The sequence below is a fragment of the Parasteatoda tepidariorum genome, chromosome 3, assembly GCF_982258835.1.
Source record: "Parasteatoda tepidariorum strain Cologne lab strain chromosome 3, Ptep-v5.0, whole genome shotgun sequence".
Taxonomy (NCBI): Eukaryota; Metazoa; Arthropoda; class Arachnida; order Araneae; family Theridiidae; genus Parasteatoda; species Parasteatoda tepidariorum.
In genome coordinates this window covers 101,323,273-101,343,856 of record NC_141757.1, presented here as the reverse complement: position 1 = coordinate 101,343,856, position 20,584 = coordinate 101,323,273, and the positions used below count along the sequence as shown (strand labels likewise).

Sequence of the window (20,584 nt, the reverse complement as noted above, 5' to 3'; positions counted from 1 at the left end):
AATGCCTCCTGAAAATCTCTTTGTTTAACTTTGTTAATTTTATTACAACAATGTCCTTATAAATTTTATAAATAATTTAAAATTGTATTTTGTTTTTATATGGCGAAGCTTATGTTAATAAGAATTAGCAAATCGTTAGAATTGTATTTTGGTGGAAATCATATTGATCGGTGTGTAGAAAATCACAACTAACCTGGTCGATTCTAGACTTATTAACAAAATTTCTCAACTAACATGTCAACTAGAAGATGATTCTAATAGTCTCCTTTCAAGCCCTCTCTGTTTCCTTCAGTAATCAGTTTTTGATGTTATCAGTCTCGCCTTCCTAAATATTGATTTGTTCAACATTGATCAAACATTTTTGAATAGTAGCCTTCAACTTCAACGAGAATTCTAAAAACATATATTAAAAGCAATGACTACAGAACACTTTGTAAGAAAAGAAATTATTATTTATCTGCTTCTTGTTTATGGCGTAATAACACGCGATATGTTTTTTGTTTCACCCTGCTTTTGACGTAATATTACGTTCTGTTTTAACCCTTCCATTTCTTCTTGTTTTTTACGTATTTTGTTTTTTACGTATTTTGTTTTTTAATCCGCTCGCAGAGAGAAAAAGAAACAAATAGCATTAAAGCCTGCAAAATGTTCTCTATCGCAAATGTGACTATTTTAAAAAATACACGAATATGAATAACCTTCCATTTTCTACTATCTTTTTTTCCTTTCCACAAAAGTAAATCCTACGAAATCTAATGCAATAAAGAAAAAAAAGATAATTTAAGAATTATATTAAATACAGGAAAATATCTTTTAACAAAAGAAATCAATGATGACATTTGAACCATATAATCCACCCTGTATGCTTCTCCAACGATCGAAAACAATCGTTCGAAAAGTGCCAGCCTCCAAAATATTTTCCTTCTCAATAAATATCCTTTCTTTTGACCATTATTGGTCTCCTCCATTGAACACTTATCCGCCCTCTCCATTTGAGAATATAGGAAGTCCATCAAAAACAATATATATGTGTTGAACTTCTCTCAACCGTAAGGAGTATATAGGATTTTTCAGAGTTTTCTCCTATTTCAGTGAAACTCCCGTTAAATATATAGATATATATGAAATCGGACGCAATGAGTTGGAACTCCATTGTTTTTCCCTGGGTTATTAAATATTCCCGTCAATAGGGATTTTTTCTTGGCTCCCTTTTGTTTCGTAAGTGAAGCATGGCGGGTAGAAAGTGTCGCCATTGGGGATTTACAAGTTAAAATGCGTTGTTGTCCGCTCAAAAATATATCAAATGTTTCTTTTTCTTTTCGCTTCTGATGTGAACAACACGAATTATTAGACATGGTTGCATTATTGTATCTGTTTGGAATGAAATGAGTGGTTGATGCAAATCCAATTTTAATTTATTTGTTGGTATTTTGTCTCCATAGTCATTGGAAACATTGTAGAACGTCGGCAAAAATATGAATTCTGTAGTTAATTGTTCTTCCTGTTATACTGCGAAAATCTTTTTTGATGATTCTAAATCCAATTTAAAAGTTAAATGAATAATTAAGTAAGTAAATAAAATAATAAATAAGTAAATAAAATAATAAATGATTGAATATTAAAGAAATAAACAAATAGTAAATAGTGATGATTAATTTATAGCATAAATTCGGGAATTCTTTCTTGTTTTGCCATTTACCAAAAATTATAGCTAATAACGTGACTTTATATCCAAAAACACGTATTTATTAATGCGTGGATATATGTGGACTTTTTATATGCTTGTCATGATGCGTAATGAAGAATAAAGATAAATGTTGAACTAAATTTATTGACAAACGATCTGGTACGACTAAAAAATTAACGGTAGCAGTTTTTGTTGCAAATATTTTAAAACATGTGTTAAATGCTGGACGTAACAGCTCATGGTAAATAAGTGTTTTGTTACGCAAAATATCTTAATTGACATTAGTTAAGTCGAAAAGTTAACAAGTGTATGCATTATGTTTGAAAATAAATTTCATTCTTAACTACTTTTTTTATGATCCAACAAACATTAAAAAATATAGAACTTTGGTAATTTGTTGTTGATTTTTTTTCAATTAATAGTACTACTACACTTTACCTTTGTAAAGAAAATGCCGCATTACATTGTGATATTTAAAAAGGGACATGTTGCAAAAAAATTGCATTAGCTTTTATCCCACAATTTTAGACAAGTAACTATAACTTTTGATTTTAATTATTTTTTAATTTCATTTTAATTCATTATTTCATTTCATTTATTCACAATTCATTAATTCATTTAATTTATTTTATTTCTTTTTCATTTCATTTATTTTATTTCTTTTTCATTTCATTTTATTTCATTAATTTATTTCATTTTTAATTATTTTTTAAATTTTATTTATTTAATTATTTCATTATATATGTTAACTAAATATAATTTTTTAATTAAAATCTATTTGAACTAATATAATTAGAAATTCCTATCAAAAATTTTAAACATTAACTTAAACAAAATTAAAATAAGAGTATGTTCATATTAAAACTGAAACAAATACTTGATATATTTCGTATTTTCCACCAAGAGAGAACACTGCAAGTTTTGCATATAAACTCTCCTGATCTCTTAACTATCCTAATTTTCTTTTTCGATAATCCAAACTATCCGGACAATCCGTCCTTAATACGTTCACGTACAAAATCGAACTTGATTGAACAGAACCATAGTTTAGTTTAAACGTGACCGAACGACAAATGAATAATTTCGATTCTCCAGGTTTTACATTAAAAAAAACTGAAAGCCTCCCGACTTTTTATGATTCATTTTTCACCAAACAATCATAACTGTACCTGAGGAAGCTAGTTTCTTGTCGTGCATAATAACTCTTTTTGTCATTGTCTCTAACACAATGACCCAAGAGGGGTGGGTCATGAAAAGTGTTCCATTTGTCCAGCGATCCCTAAAAAAAATAAAGCCACTATCTTCTAATGATTGCACGTGACCTGACTTGACCACCAGCGGAAGATTCTTCGATGTTCTGAGAGGAATATTTTATCTGGACGTTAATCAAGGTGGAATTCGTAACTAGATCGCGAACAGTATTGTTTTGTTTCTTCAAGGATAACCCATCGTGTTGATTTTTATGAGTCTGGTAAGAGGAAGTAATGTCGGTGGATGATTTAATTTCGTTAAGTTTCTTTCGTTGGCTGAGTTTCGTCATTCAAGTGTTAGCAAACAATGAAATAGACTTGGCGAGTTGGCACGACGGAAAGGCATAAACGCCAAGTTAATACGAAATTCATTTCGTTTAAATAGTTGAGTATGTATTTGATAAGGGATATCCGGGTTAATAAAACAGAAAAGAACGGAAATTGGTTTTTTTGGAATTGGTGCAATTCGCTCTTTAGTTTAAATAATAGATGTTCGGATAAAAATTAAAAGTGAATCCTGATTTTAAATCTATCTATAAACAAAGTTAGTATTTAGTAATAAGGTATTAACAATAAGCAATGTGAATTTAAATACGAGCTATTTACGGGACTTGCAGTTTTTATTAAGTACGCATGTCCATTAAATCCAAAAACAATTTCATGAACTTTAACAGGCCTAAAAATATTTTAGATATATTTAAGATACTTTTAATTCTTAGGTTGTTCATTCTCCTTTTTGCGCGGACCATTTTAAAATTAGAAATGAATTATTGATTTTCATTTTCTCGATTTTTTTTATAAACTTTTGAAGATTGAGTATCATTCTTCAACACAATATTTAAGAAAAAAGAATTTTAAAAAAATTTATAAAGGTTTTGATTGATAAGGTTAAGAAAAACACTTTGCCATGTAGAGCTCTGAGAATTTTTTCTCAAAATTGTAAACAATAAAATTACGCTAATAGCATTTTCGAATCAATAATTTGATTCTGCACTTTTTTCTGAAGATTTTTTAAAATTTAATTTTATTTTGGGCAAACTGACAAAAATAGACTGATTTAGATGCATTTAGATGATAGTGTTTTTCTGTAGGGCGCAGTAATTTTCCCTGGCCATATACTACAATTTAATTTGGCTTTAAATATTTTAAACACACTATAAAAATGGTTGATTTTTTTATTCTATTTATTTGATGTCTAGTCAAAATGGTCCTAATTCTCATTCTAAAGTAATTTTTGATGTGATCAATTTCTTTTTTTTTTATTATTCATTACTCCCAGTGGTAGTTTGAAGCCTACTCAGTTTCAGATCGATAGGTTTAAGGGAAGTAAAGGCGGTAAGTGCATAATTCTGATAAGATTTCCGCCATCATGTCGTCTACCACGAAATTGTATAGTCTTAACCTCCATGACCTTCATTGCTCTCTGTGTAATGCGTTACTTTTTATAAAAAAATACAACATTGCAATTTTATTTATTTATGTTTAACATTTTACTTATTAATTTATCTATTAATTTAAATAATTTTTATTGTTCCCTAATACAAATTTCTCTCGTCTTTTGTCTCCTTTGATAATATCAGAGATTGCCATTACGCCTATTTATAGAACTTTTTTTTTTCTCTTTGAATCTTCACCAAAATATATCGAGGATATTATTAAAATTGTTGTATATATTCTGATTCTTTCCCAAAGGAAGAAAACATTCTTTTTGCATCGATTCCCAAAACTTACAGCCCAATGTTCGATTTATTCGTTCTTAGCCAGAGGAAGGTATCCAAAGAAAAAGACATGGAATAATCGATAACCTGTGGGTACCAAACGATCTGCTATCCCCGAAGCACATTCACAAGGGCCTCATGTGCAACTTGCACTTTTTCCTTACGTTACCACCCCACTCATTCTTTTTTTTCTTTTCGAACTTTTGCTCTAGGGGTGCTGACCTGCACTATCATTATAGTTTCAGAAATCGAACCCCGGCTCTGTAAATTTCCGATTTTACTGCTTATTTCTGTACAGAATTTTTCAACTTTTTGAAAAGCAAGTTAGCTTTTTTTTTCATAAAGGAAAAAGAAATTGTTCGAATGATGTATTGAAGAAAAAACGTCGTTATTGAAATGGCTCGTCGTTTTTGCGACGACAGCTTCCATATCTGGAATGTGAAAAATATCTTAGCCTGGAATGACCATGTATTGTTTGGGAGTTTCGAAGCAATTTCAATAGTATTTCTCTTTTTAGTGTATAGGCAATATATCAATTGAATATTTCATACTTTTGTTTTCACAATTTATAAAGGATTAAAATTATATACATTTTTAATAGTATTAAAACTTTTATAACTAGAATAATTGTTAGATTTAATTGAAATTTCGAAGGAAAATTTTAGCAACACTTAAAAGTTTTTTTAGTTTGATTCTTACTGATTTTTTCTTATAAGATATATTCTATAATAATTTTCTGATTTAATCCTCAATTCTTTGCAGTTTACTTTGAAATAAGAAACTGCATTGTATTTTTTTAAACATAATTGAAAAGAAAAATAGAAAAAGGAGAATCTGTAATAGTGTAACGGTGTCTCATTTTTCAAAAAGCTAAATTACAACTAATAAATAATCCGAGAACCTGTGAAACATTTCGACTGTTACTTCTTATTTATATATTTTGAAGCGAATGAAGTTTTTAATCAGGTAAATTGCAGCAAATCTGTTGCTAACTATTTCTATCTTTATTGAAATTATATTAAAATTATTTTCATAAATATAATATCAAATTTAGCGCAAATGAATTAAATGTGTCAATAAATATATGAATGTTGTATAATGATAAAGCCAGGTTCTCAAATTGCGCAGGAGGAAAGAAGGAAATTTTGGGAAAAAAGACCATGAAATCCATGTAAGCACTAAGATTCATCCATGTTTCTATGTGATCGCAATGTCGAGGGAAAAATCGAAAAGTTGTAAAATAACTATCTATAAACAATACTAAGAAGCGTTTTGAAGTAAAAGAAAAAATAACACCTTTGAGAAAGGTGTAGCTTATCACTCTATTTTTCCAAGAATAATTTTTATGTTATCTATGTGATCACAATATTAAGAAGAAAATCAGGAAGTTGTAAAATACCTGGAAACAATATTGAACAACAGTTTGAAATGAAGGGAAAATGTCACTTTTTGAAGGAAAAATATAACTTATCACTTTGTCTCAAGACTTTTGTTTGTCTCTTTAATTTTCCAATAAAAACATTAAAATACATTTATTTTAGTTTTGAAGATTAAAATTCAATTTTGAGATTTTCGAAATGAAATTTTAATATTCTTTTACGCATAAAATTTTTAACCTGTTTTTACGATTGATAACAAACTCAAGATTGATGAACATTAAATTCTATTATTTAATTTCTGAATATTTAATTGGCCAGAAAATAAAATTTTAAAACTACAAAATTAAAATATAATTATTTACACGCAAACTACATTTTAAGTAGTACATCAAATTTTCTTTCCAAGCGTCAAAATTATTGATCGCAATAATTCAGTTCTATCAAAGAGCAGAGAATTTCCAGAACACGCGCAACTGGCTATAGCCCACCACTTGACCCTTTTTATTTCCTCCCCCTTATACTTCGCAATTATTCATGTCCAAGTAATGCGTGGCATTGTACGTGACGCATTAACAAACGCGCGCGTTGGCCCGTGTCACAGTCCATCATCTAAAAATAGTCTCCATTTTTTCCGTTGTCGGGGGATACGAGAGAACACCACCCGCTATATATATTTGCCCTAGGTAGAAATGACATCCAGAGATTTGCTGATTTCCGGGCCCCCATCTAGAGGGGAATAAAAGATTGTCAACAGTGATGGATCATCGCTGCTATCTTCATTCTCTCTGCTATATACTACTTAGACTAAATTAAAGAAGGAAAAAAACTGCACAACCATATATTTGACAAACGTTTGCAAAAGGAAATTGTTCACAAACCTCATTGTAGATGCACGCCACATCATTTGCGAACAACCATTCGAAAGAAGCTTCTGTTGGACACTGACGAACGAACTTATTCATCTCAATCAAAATGGGCGCCGCCAGGGTTTGGTGTGTTTTAGCCAAATCGCAACAGTGGGTGCTCCAAATCCCAGCTGCAATTTGTTTCCAGTTTAGTTTACTTATTATGTACGGTGAGGATTAGTAATATTTGACTTGTGATCTCGATTTTCAACTAAATGATCAAGTATACGCTCGCTTTCTCTAATTGTTATTGATGATCACATGGATTCCGTGGTTTCTCATGATTTGCGGTTAGCGTTTTATAGAAATTATCGATGAATGAGAATGCAAAGTACCTAGTATCATTTTTTGTTTTCTGACTTATGTAGAATTGTGCATTTTCATTAATGTAATTTCAGCATCAGTTGCCATAAAAGCTATTTGATAGTATTTCTTTTTTTAGATACTATACATAGTCGACAGTGTACGGTGTAAGTGAAATAAAATGCCATTTTAATATTGATTTTTGTGTCTGTTAATCGAAATTTTGTTCAACTCCTGTTATGTTTTTATTTATTTGCTAATAAACTCGGTTCATTAATTTTCATCTGCTAGTCTCTTCGATGTTGCTCTTCCATCTGCTAGTCTCTTCAATCTCATTTATTCATCTACCAGTCCTTGTATGTTTATTTTTTAATCTTTTAGCTGCTGTAAGTTTTTTTTTTCTTTTTCAACAGATTGTCTCTGTATGTTTGCTTTTTCAACTGCTACTTCTTGTAAGCTCACTTTTTCATCTGCTAGTCCTTGTTAGTCTTCTTTTGCCAGCCTCAATAAAGCTCATTTATCTGTAAGCCTCTGTAAAGTTTTTTTTTTTAATGTTTTAGTCACTGCTTTTCCCCTTATTAGTTCCTAAAAGGTTGCATTTCAATCTGCTAAGATCTGTAAGTTTTCTTTTCCATCCACTAGTCACTGTGATTTTTATTTATCTACCAGTCTCTGTGAGTTTGATTTTTCATCTACCAGTCTCTGAGAGTTTTTTTTTTTTTAAATCCACTTTTTTTTTTTTTTTTTTGTAAGAGGTTTTGTCTCTTGTTTGTTTTCGCAATTTTACCTCTCCATCGGGGTTGTTAACCTTATAATGCTGCTTTTCAATCTGCAATTCGTTGTAAGATGCACAGGGAAATAAAATTTATAGCCTTTCATAGTTTAAAAATGTGAATGAAACGAACGAGTAGATAAATAATAAAATAATATTTTTGATTTACATTCCTTCTTCAAAAACTATCTTTTAACTATTCAAACACCTATTTACTACATTTCGCGATTCTTAAAAAATAAACTTTTACTATTTATCTTTATATTCTACTGTGGTAAAATAAATCTAACCGGGTCTTTCCAAAAAAGTTTTTTTAAATAATTAAATCACATACTCTGTTTTTTTATTGGGTCAGTCTTAAATTAAGCAAACATCTCTCACTTTTCAATAGATTATTTCTCTCCGTCCAATGCCAAGTGCCAAACTGAAGAAATAAACATTTATACCTTAACAGTACTCGAAGAACTTCTTCACCTTTTCTTGCAAATAGGTTACCACTGTTAACATTTATTACTTTTTGACACAATGATAGTAATTTCCGACGGCAAACCGTGCAAAATGCGTTCCCAACTTTAGAATAACGCCCAATAAAAATGCTAATCAAACGAACACACTATTTACCTTGTAGTAATGGACACCAAAGATGTGAGGAAGAGAACCTACAGTCCGCTTTCTCCCGAAATTACAATTCCTGCATCGTTTTCAAAAACTGGAAAAGGAGAGTCGTTCTCCCTTCTTAATGACATCCATTTGACATCATCCCCTATGGCTACTGACATCAAAAGTAACGGTTACGATTCTTGAAGGGGGTAGGGGGGACGAAAATGATCAAGAACATTAGTATTATAGTGGAAAGAGGGGGTGGAAAAATTCGGAATTGTTCACCAGATTCATTTCCATGGGAAGCATTTGGAAGGACTATAAAGGGGATGGTCTAGGGAAGAGGCACGTGCTAGGTGCCTTCCCCCCACCACATCCACGTGGTATTTATAGCTACTGTTGTGCATTTATTCTTCTAAAAAAGTATTCCAATTCTTTTACTTCCTAAATTTAAAGCGTCATGCTGAATAGAACCAAGTTTCAAAATGTCTTCTTGCTGACTTTGAATTAATGTTCGAAATCCTTAGATCCCTCAAATCCTTTTGGAGTACTATTTAGGTTAATGGTATTAGAGTGAAAAATGAAAAAGCGCCGTGTATTATTTGATTCTGTGAATTTTTCTGTTATGACAATAGGATTGAAAAGGGTTTGGGGAATATAATGACAAGCCATATTTTTAAAATGTTTAGGGGATTGTTTTTAAATGTGGAGGATATGATTAGGAGAATATTTTTGATTTAAGAAAAAGAATATTTGTTAGCAATAAGGTGTTTTTGAGTATTGTTTTGTTGTCTTGTGGAAAATGTGGGCACTTGCGAAATATCTACTTGGAAACAATATTAAGGAACGAATTAATGCAAAGTTTTAAAATGCCACTTTTAGAAAGTGTTGTTATTCAATATATTACTCAAGCACTTCACTTGCACTTGGCAATTTAAATCAAATGAATGTTTATGATTAAAACATTAAGCCGTAATTAGGAAGGACTGGAGTTTTTCCCTCCGTGATGGGTTTAAGGCCACCCACTATTTTAAATCACGATAGTAATTGAAACTGAACTCTCATTGTCTCGATCCGGGTATCCGATAGCCAATAAAGGCTTAAAGACCACATAGCTTAAGATTAATGAGTACTCGTCTGAATAGTAAAGACGACTGGTATGTAATACTGACCACATTGCCGCCATCATGTCGCTGATCTTGAAACTGTGAAGCTTGAGACTACTTGACCTCCGTGTCCAACAACTGGCTGATGGGAGAGTACTTTACCTTTTTAAATATGTTTTTGTGAAAATGATGGAATGCTTTAATATGGATTTGGAAGGAAAAATTGGTTAAGATATTGATTTATAAACATTTTAAGTAAATTATTAGTTATGATTTCAAGAAACCTTTTTATGATTTACTGAGGCGCAACAATTACTGAAAAAATATGGGGATTAAAAAAATTGCTTCCCCGTCACCGACCGATCACCACTTTTCTATTTTTTTGAAAATGTATTCAAAGTGCATTTTCTTATTTGTTTTTTAATAAAAAAGGGTAGAGCCACGGTGGCTCAGGGAACAGAGCTCCCTCCCCAATGAGTGTTCAAGCCCGAAACCCAGCTTTGGCTGATCGATACGAATTCTGCTACCAGCTCGCACCGAACACAGTGTTGACATAAAATATCCTCAGTGGATCATGGATTAGAATCCCCTTATCGTCGGGGTTGCTGTTTAAGGTTTTCGTGGTTCTCCTGTTTATGTTACGCAAGTGCTGGTTAGTTTCATCAAAAAGTTGTTCACGATGGTTAGTTTGTCCTAGTGCTTGATCCAAGAGTTCCCTCATCTTCTGGACTGCGTTCAAAATTAAATGGCTGTGGAGTTGAACCTTGATAGTTGATTCAGAATTGGGTCTGCTGTTCAGCGTCGGTTATAAAATAAAATGAAAAGGGAATATTTTATAATCTGAAAATTACTTTATTTCACGCTTACTTCTTAAAATTTTTCGGTATAAAAATTAACCTTGCAATGTTTACCATATTTTAAGAAATGCTTTAAAAGTGATGGCCCTGCATTAACAGTTTTAAAATTTTCACTTTTTAAAAAAGTTGCTACATGTTTTAAAAAAGTGGCCACTCTTTAAAATGCTACACTTGGCTAAGTAACAAAATTTTATCATTTTGCCTTGTAGAAAGGTATAATAAAATAACAATACATTTATATGGAAGATCAATTGTTTCTTGTAGATTGTATGGAGAAAAAAAACGATCCGTTTTAATATTTTGTAGTTGTTTTTTATACTGTTCATACATCCAATGATGCCTAAATAAAAGGGTAAAAGAAAGATTTACAATATTCTGTCCTGCATACAGTCATGAAACGAAAGAAAAATGAGATTCCTCTAAGCTGAAAAAAATAAAACATTCTTTTCTAATTGCATTTTTCATTCTTTTTCCAAAAACAACTTTCACGTCTGTCTACTACTTTAATGATGTGTAAAACATTTTTTTTTCTTCAGCAACATAACTAAACTTTAATACCGAACTTTTTTCAAAAAAGGGATTCAAAAGAGAAAAGAAAAGTTTACAGTCTTCAACTAAATCCCTCACAACAAATTTTTCTTTTTGGAGAGGAAGGTATATATACACCAGATGCTCGGGTAACCATCTCGGTCCAATGAATATTTGAGATATTTTTCAGCCAAGGATTTATGAAAAAGAAGCGCCCCAACGAAGTTATAAGAATTTCGTAAGAAATGAAGTCTGCTTTTTATACACACCTCCGAATTGATTTTTATGTCAAACTGGCATGGATAGATGAAATATGGCTCAGTCTGATGCGAAAAAAGGGATTTTTCACCCGGCCACAAAAGATCCCGAAAAGGGAAAAGTATCGGAAATCATATTTACGTAAAAAGCTCTTGTTTGCATTCACTGGAGAATGTGGCACCTTCGCACCTGAAAACTGTTTGAATTACATGCGAGGATGGGTAGCATTCATGCATTCAAACTGTTAGGCGACGCTCTTGGAATATTTGAATAAAAATTCAAAATATTTTAGCTTAAATTACTTTTGTTTAAAATATACGATTGAATATTTGACGATTAGTATTTGTCGCTGAATTATAAATCGGATCTTATGTTTCATACAATAAATATTAATTTTAATTTAATTTTCACTTGGTTGATGAAACTATAATTCTAGTCCTTCTGTCTATAAATATGTTTTGTACTTGGTATAGGAAATTATAATTCGAATTCTTTTCGCTATTAATATATTTTACATAGGGCACGTGAAACTATATTTGCACTACCACTTAATGCCTTACACTTAGTTTAACTTCAGCTTTAGTTTGAAAATTTGGTTTTTGTAAATTTAGTGTAAAAAGGATCTAATTCTTTATCTTTTGTCTAACTTTTAATAGGTCAGACAGTACAAGCGAAATCTTGCTCTTTGATGCAATTGTTTTCTTTAACTTTTTTAATCGTATTTTAGCGTTATTTAACGTTTATTTGACGTATTATTTTAACGTTTATTTGAAGAAAAAAACTTTTATGATTTTTTTCATTTGTGATGTTTAACTTAATGGGTGTCCATACATTTTTTGTTTAATAAGGCAATAAAAAAATTGTACACTGTTAAACTACGTCATGTATTATGCCGAAGTATGTGTCAATCAAAATCATAAAAACGTTCATTTAATGGTTATCGAAAAATATCAAATGAACTTAAACTACTTGTTACCCAAATACGTTGTTTAAATTTTATAAATAGTTTCGGATGAAACAAGCTAATAATAAATTGTTTTTAAAGTATTCGCAAACTATTCTTTATTTTTTTACAGTTTTACAGTTACAGTTTTTACAGTTAGTTTAAACAGTTTTGGTTGATTTTGTGCAAGAAAAAAAGTATGGTCTGATTCAAAAAAAAAATTTTGTCAAGTTGAGCATTTCTTTTTAAGTATCTAGAAAGTTAGAAACCAGAATTATTTCCCCTTCGTATCTTCTTCTCTGCAATGCATCAGCTGGGGGAAATGCACAGAGGGAAAGCTTTCATTTTAACCTGCTTGAGTGATTAAGGTTTTGTATAATTAAATATTATAACTTAATTTGTGAACAATTTTTTTATTCAATAATTTTGATCTTATTTATTATTCATTTTTTATTAATATCCTTTTTTTATTTTGATTTTATTTTTATAATACTTATTTATAGTTCGGGGAAAATGCACTGAAGGAAAGCTTTCATATTAACTTGCTAAGTGCTTGTGGGTTATTTGGGTATACTAACCTGGATGAGTGATTAATATTTTGTTTGATTAAATGTTTTAACTTTAACTGCAAACAGTTTTATTTGTTTAATATTTTTTTTATTTAATTTGTCTTTCATTTTTTATTAATATCGTATTTTTAATATTTTTTTTAACTTTGAATTTTTTATATTGCACAGGAAAAGGGATGTAAAAGAAAAAGTGTTATAGTAATACTTGATTTATATACTTCATTGGTACCCAAATGGTGTTCCGTAGTAGACTTAAAAGGGTTCCAAGATTTAGGATTTTTTTAACCAATTTTTTTTAATTCTTTTATAAATATACTTGTAATTGTATTTATATCCAATCAATAATCTGTTTTTAATTTATTATTTTGATTACCTGAGTGCAATTGCTTAAAATAAAATGGCAATGAAAAAATTACATTCTTTTTTAAGAGGAAACACAATTTTTCTGATAATATATTGAATACATTATGAAATGGACATCAATTTTAAAAAAATACCCCATCATGCTTTTCAAATAAAGAGAGCAGAATTAAATTCGTAAGGTGACAAGGGACTTTCAAAGAAGCAAAAATTTGTCAAAAAATCGATATTTTACATTTTATATTTTTGAAATTTAGGCATTTAACTGAACATTTAAAAAAAAAAAATTCTGGAATAAGAGCAAAATTGATGAAGTTATGGCCATTTCAGTTTTGACCACGCCCCTTTTTTTTACCTTTTTTTGTCTGCAGGTAACTGTTAAAATTAGTTTAATTTAAAATTAATTTAAAATTAGTTGAATATTTTGTTAATTTTTTCAAAAAAATTTAAAGTATGTAATTATTAAACTAGTTCATTAGACAATATTTATAGGTATTTATATTAAAAACAAGAAATATTTGTTCAGATGTGAAATTTGCAATGAAAAAGTACTAAAAGTCATTTTTCTCAAAATGTCTTTTTTGAGAAATTTACAAATTTCAAACTGTTCCAGCGTAGTGAATTTTCATTCTATTGACCTGAGAATTTAATGCTATATATTTATGAATATTATTAACATTTTGTTGGAAAAGTTTTTTGAATTAAGTGAATAGTATTTTTTTTATGCATGATGTTTTATAGAGGTATCATGATTTTTTCCTAAAAATGTAGGTTTTATACTGTTTTTTTAATGTTATTTGTTTCTATAATAAAAAAAGTACTTCCAACAATTTTTTCAATATTACCTAATATGTAATATTTTAAAAGAATTTTGTCATTTTGACAAAATTTCAGACGCGAGGAGTAATATAAAAAAACATAAAAAATTGAAAAATTTAAATTTTTTAATTTCTTAAATTTTGAAATATTTTTTTGAAATTTTGTATAAAAGTTGTTTTTAGCAATATAAATGTATCCTGAAAATTTCAAGCAAATCCCTTTATAATTTCAAAAAAAAAATTTGAAAGCCCTTTGAATACGTTGCTCAAATAGCTATTTTCAAGGTTTCTTTTCTTTTTTCCTTTTTTTTTATCAGTTTTTATTTAATCGAAAACCATAATTCAGCTTATTTTAATTATAGTCCTTTTCAGTTCATATATACCTAAACTAAATTCATAATTAGACTACATTCAGCTCAGGGACTACGATTTCAATTATGGGACATAAAATCTGATATAAGATTATCATTATTAAAGCAATAAAATTTCTTCTCTCTTTTTAAATATTTTTAAACGAAAGTAGATCATTTAGGGTTCTATAGCCATAAAATATTGGGAACCACTGATATACTCTATCATAGTAATTCTATTTTATTTTTCCTAAATCATTATTTAAAGTTACGATTATTACGCCTACAGAGTGAGATTTTTTTCGATTATATTTTGTTTCTATAATAAGTCAAGTAGTTTTGTTTTTATTCTATTTGCTAAAATTTTAAGTATAATTATATAAATTTTAATATAGTTACCTAAATATTAACTTAGTTATAATAGTACTAAACAAGGTTTAAGCTGTGTGGTATAATCGAAATATGCCTCTTGTGCAAGAAATTTGTATTAATTAATCAAATTTGCTTTAATATGTTCCTTTTTTTACAGATATATTTTTAATTTTTTACGTTACAGTAATATAAATTTACCTCAAATGAGTTTAGATACACTTTCGTACTTTCTTAAACTGCCTTTAACGATTGCAATTTATAACGTAACATTTAAAAATCCTAACTGTTCCGTTCTTTTTTTATCTTCTGTGGCTTTGGATAAAAATATCCATTGCTACAATTTTAATAAATGCATACCTTCGCAATATTTTTCAATTCAGCAAAATTCTTCAAAAATTTAAATACCTTATTACTAAGCATCTCTTTATTCTAACATTAAACTTTCAAATTTCTTTTTTTTACTTTAAAAATAAATTACGTAACTCCGAAGACTAGACACGCAATTTTTTTATAACTCTCCTGGACCTTGTTTTAATTTACTAAAATGGAGGCAATAATTCAACCAATTTCTCTTTATAACGGCGGGTTGGGGCATTTTTCCAGACCGCCTAAGTGCCCCTAAAGCCCGTTATCTCTAACCACATAACTGCTTTCTTATCGCTCTCGTAGCAGATAAAAGCAGCTCGTAGAAACACCGATAAAATATTTTCCGCCTCTCAAAAATGGCGTCAGAAAACAAGATGTATAAGTGACGAAATCGTTGAAAGTGAAATAAAGGAAGAACAAAGTGTTTATTCACTTAAATATTTCTTGGCGCTCTTTAAAATGCATTTCATTCATACTCTTGGCGAAGATCTTTTCTCTAATTTGTTTTCTAATTTTAATTCTTCTTAGTTTCACATACGTATACTAAATTTTAATATCTGTAATTAGTAAGAGTTATTTAAGTTGTTATCTTTAAGCATTTAGTTTTCAAAAAAACAATTATGATGGAAACAGGATAATTGAAAAAAAAATTTTAATTAAAATTGTGAATTGGGCGAAAAATTTTTTTATATAAGTTTTATAGTTCGAAAAAATTGAAAACTCGGAATAAATTTTGATACGGTAATCGGATTTTCGCTTATTAAAGGCCTTACCCTTAATATTCAGGCGATATTTTGATCAACGAAATCTGACACAAAAATATATTTTTCTAAATATCCACTTTTTTTTTTCCTTTTGAGGATTTTGATTTCTGAAAATAGGAGGAGTAGCCGATATTTAGAAAACGTGGTCCTGATAGTTTGGGTAGGAAAACTGTCAAAAGTTAAAGCCCCTTAATATTAATTTCACTTTTTGCATATTTTGCAAAAAATCTTAATCTTTTAAAAGAAATTAAAAAATTTTGCGAATAATTACAAAAGGTATGTAAAAAATAAGTTTTAATAATTATTCATTACTTTTTATCTTATTTATAATAGTCGAAAAAATGTTAATTGCAAGGCTTGCAAATTTTTGCATCATTTTGAATCGATAAATCCAAATGCCAAAATAAGAAAGAAAAAAAGAGAAAACCCTGTCAAATAGTTTCTAGTTTTTCCAATTTTAAAAAGTCGTATATTTAAAAATTTTATTTCTCAGTAACTACTCGACCGATATCGTTCAAATTTTGTATCTTGTCCATGACAAAATTCAAAATCGTTACCTTACTTTCGTATGTTGTTCCATTTTTCCTTAGCTTTTGAAATTGTCTGCCATTTTTAGAACAACGGCGTAATAAAACTGTTCAGAATAGCCGATACAATGAAACTTGGAGGGGGCATTAGATTCATTAAAAACTAAAGAATTTTCGAACTGTCTCACAACTCTTAACTTTTTTGAAAACTAGAAAAGAATGAATTCATTATTTTCTTAAAATTGGCAAGTAGCTTTTTCTACTCTAGAAAAAAAAATGTTTCTCATAATAGAATTTCGAAACGATAAACAACCAACTTTCTTGAAACAATTGCTGTCGTTTGCAAAAAGTCAAGAACCGTGCTTTTTTTCGGCCCATTTGGCTTCTTTCCCGAAGAATTTATTCCAGAAAGATCGAGAGAGAAATTATCTCTTTTCTCATCCTAACTTACTGCATCATTATCTGGCCCCCAGTAGAGCATCAAAAGAAATGTACTCGTTACCACAGCTCGTAACTTTGTTCTAATATAACGCGTGACTTCATTGCTTTCGTTTATATAGTTTTTTCAGGTCAGAAAGTTTTAAAATATGACGTTCGCAAATACTTCAAAAGATGTTGAAACTGCGTGGAAAATGTTATTTTTGGAATTGTGTTCATTTTGACAGTTTATGACTGGTGGTAATGACTTTTTCAAAAAGAGCGTGTGTTTGGTTACTCTTTTTGTTATTTAATCTTTCACTAGTTTGTGTTTGGGACTCTTTTTCTTGAAATATTTATAAAAGTTTATGGAATGGAAATGTGTGGAGTTTATCGTAAATATAACGGCAGCAAAGGAATTTGTTAGTAAAGAAAAAAGGTGAAAATAAACTTTATTCACGAATAAGGTTTAAAAATGGTGTGTCGAAGGAACTTAACGAACCTAAATTTTTATGCGGGAATTAGTTTGAAACCAACTTTTATACATCATATTTATTTTTAAAAACTAATGACAAGATAGGGCATAGATTTTTGTGGCTTTGCCTTTTTAAAAAAGCAATTAAGGATTGAAATGCTTATTGTGAAACAATGACAAATCGCAGGGAAAAGATAAATTGTATTCCAAACACGTGAACAAAAGTTAAAAACTACTATGGCGACTTCTTTTACTTTAGTATTTTTCTTGATAATTCAAAAATATGTGCAACAGAAATTTAAAAATCAAACCTAATCTATCAAAACTAAATAACTTTGTAATGATATTTAAAAATATGACTCTTTTCTTTAATACGGTAAAGCAAATATCCAAACAAAACAGAAAATATGCATTTTTTTTTTATAATTACCGAAATGAGCTCTTAATTTATTTAAATGCTTAGAACGTGAGCATTTTTAGGGTGCTTTTTCTTCCAAAGTTTTGTTTGCAATTGGAATAAACCTTTGAAATCTAGGAATAAGCGAATGCAGGGTACAGCAAAAATACTCAAAGTTAACGCAATCAGAGAATAGAATTTTACTGCTTTCTTTTTAATAAGTCTGTTGATTTCTTTTTGTCTACCACTGTAAACATAAAATATTTTATATTATATCTCTCAGTTTACTTATTGTTTTTTTTTTTTTTTTTTTTTTTTTTTTTTAACATTGACAAGCAAAAGATATTTTTTTAAATTGTTTGATCGAATCGTTCGTTCACTCAATCGTTACGCACTTAAGTTTGAATTTTAAAACTATCGCTTATGCGGGAAAAGGGATAGATTTAAGGCGAAGATTTGCAGCCCATTGCTAACAATTTCAATCAGCGTTTGCGCCTTTGCATTGCAGCAAGAAGCGGCCACTGCAAAGCAAATTGAATTTATTTATTACCAAAAGTTTACTCGTATTATTGTTATATTTTCTTAACTTATTTATTTTGATAAAGCTACATTAAAAATTATTTGTCCCTAGTTTTTTTTTTTACCGCACTCTGTAATATCCTATTTCTATAACTATTATAAGATTATAACAGAGAAAATCTTAAAGCTATTTGCTAATTATGAAGTACATGCGTTATTTTTCCATCACGATAGTATGTATTACTTAAAATAAAAAATTTTGCTGAATTTAAGATATTTGAATTATAGTTTATTATTTTTTCCCTTGGTCAAAGATTTTCGAAGAACATCCTTAAGACCAAATTGTGATTTCTTATACTCTTATAAATATGGAGCATCATCTTTCAGTTCTCGTGTAACATGAAAAATTCGAAACAAAACTTAAAAAAAGTAATAAAGCTGTCTTCAAGTATTTTTTTAATAAAAAAAGCACTCTTTTCGTACGATATTGAAAAGAACAAGGAAGGAAAGCATAGCATCAGCACAACAACTCATTTAAACTATAAGTGATACAAATTATATTTAATTTTGCAACTTGTTATATTGAATTGCACGTTAAAAGTAGGCTAATAAAATTTTAAAAAATCCCATGTATTAGATTGAATTGAAAAAAAAAAGGTGTAAAGCGTTTCGTTGATTCCCACTCGAAACTGGAAAGTCTGCCTGCGATAGGGGTGTTGAAAATCAGAACAAAAACTACTCGTTATTTTTCTTGAAGTTCCCTCCTCATCTAGTAACAAAAAAGTTACCTTTCCCTTACAAAATGATATGGTCGGATAATGATGTACCCCAAGGGGAAATTATTTCCGGTAACGCTATCTCTCAAGGGTTTTGAAGAGGGGAGGCATCCCAAGTAATCAACTTCCGGTCTGGTCAGAGGACAGCTCCCTGGGAGCCTATTTCCGTTACGTCACCTACAGACATCGTCTGCCACCCCCGAATACACCTGGCCAAGCCAACTCAAGAAATAACAGTGTATCTTGAAACCGTTTTTTGAGGGACGGTTGTGGGGCTTTTGGTAATTGACCTTATCTCCGTTATCTTACCTTACCTGAGGACGGTGGGATTTTTCTTATTAGGAGATGAAAAGGGTGCGAAAGGGGGGAGATCATTGGAGGGAGAAGAGATGTATGTAACTGTAACCGTGAGATTTACTGCTTTGTTCCGCTGTCTGCGCGTCATTCCGGAAATCGTAAAACAAGTAGCAAATCGAGAAAACCACGTTTTGTGGGCTTCCCTCCCCTTTCATTTCGTACCATTCCCACATGGATAGCAAACGATAAAAACCTCTTCTTGATTATAAAGAAAGATGCATTCAACATTATTTTTTTTTACCCTTTTTAAATTGCTTTTTCGAACGTGAATGCGTAAGTTCCATTACAATCGGCTGTAAAATGTGATAATTATAGCCATTGTGAGCTACTTTATCCCTTTTATTATTGGATTTAGATGGATAAAATCCCTTCTTTCACTTGAGAAAGGAGAAAATGGTCTTAAAGTTCAGAGACTGGTTTTTAAAAGCCACTGTTTTATGAAAGAAAGTTGAAAGTCATTGTTTGTTGATGTATTTGTTTGCCGAAAAGCTATAGTCACTCGAGTGTTGCTTTTATACTTAGCTAATACTTCATGGTTGTGCAGAAATAGAAATAAAAATTAGAAACTACTTTACGTTGAATTATTGGTGCTATATTCAGAAATTCGACTCAGTATTGAACCGTAATATCGGTATCAATAATCGATTCAACATCCACCATTTTTCGAGCCAACGAAAAAAAAGATTGAACCATAATATCAAAGCTTTAAACCTTAATAACGAGAAAATTAGCAAACTTAAGAAGTTTTAGATGGTTCAAATTGCTAGATAATAGGATTCCAATGAACACCATTCTAAGGTTGATACAAATTACTAAGAATTTGTGTTTCAAAGCTAACAAAATATAACAAAAATATCAAATTATAAATTTTTTTTATTTCTTCATATGGTGGATTACTTTCTCAAAATTACCAGTTTCATTTATTTCGTGAAGAGTATAAATACTTTAGCTAAACTTAAACGCTCTTTGTCAAATAACTATTAAAATTAGTTGATGCTCTCAGATATTTTGATTCTCAAGTAGTCAGATTACTTAGCACTATCAGATGAAGTACTCTCATCGGAGAGTACTGAGGATGAAAGTGTTCGAAATGTAAGAAGAGTTTCCCTACGAAATAAAAAATGATTCGAAATCCGAAATTCAATTATTTTTTTTCTTCAAACTAATTCTTTTAATAAAATTTATCGTCAACGCAAAATTGTTTAAATTGT

The 20,584-nt window shown here is 29.8% G+C and overlaps 1 protein-coding gene across 19 annotated transcripts in view; it reads left to right on the top strand.

Moving 5' to 3' along the window:
• Window positions 1-20,584, top strand: part of LOC107454643 (fasciclin-2) — a 249,300-nt gene that overhangs the window by 150,443 nt on the left and 78,273 nt on the right. The gene's annotated exons all lie outside the window — the stretch shown is intronic.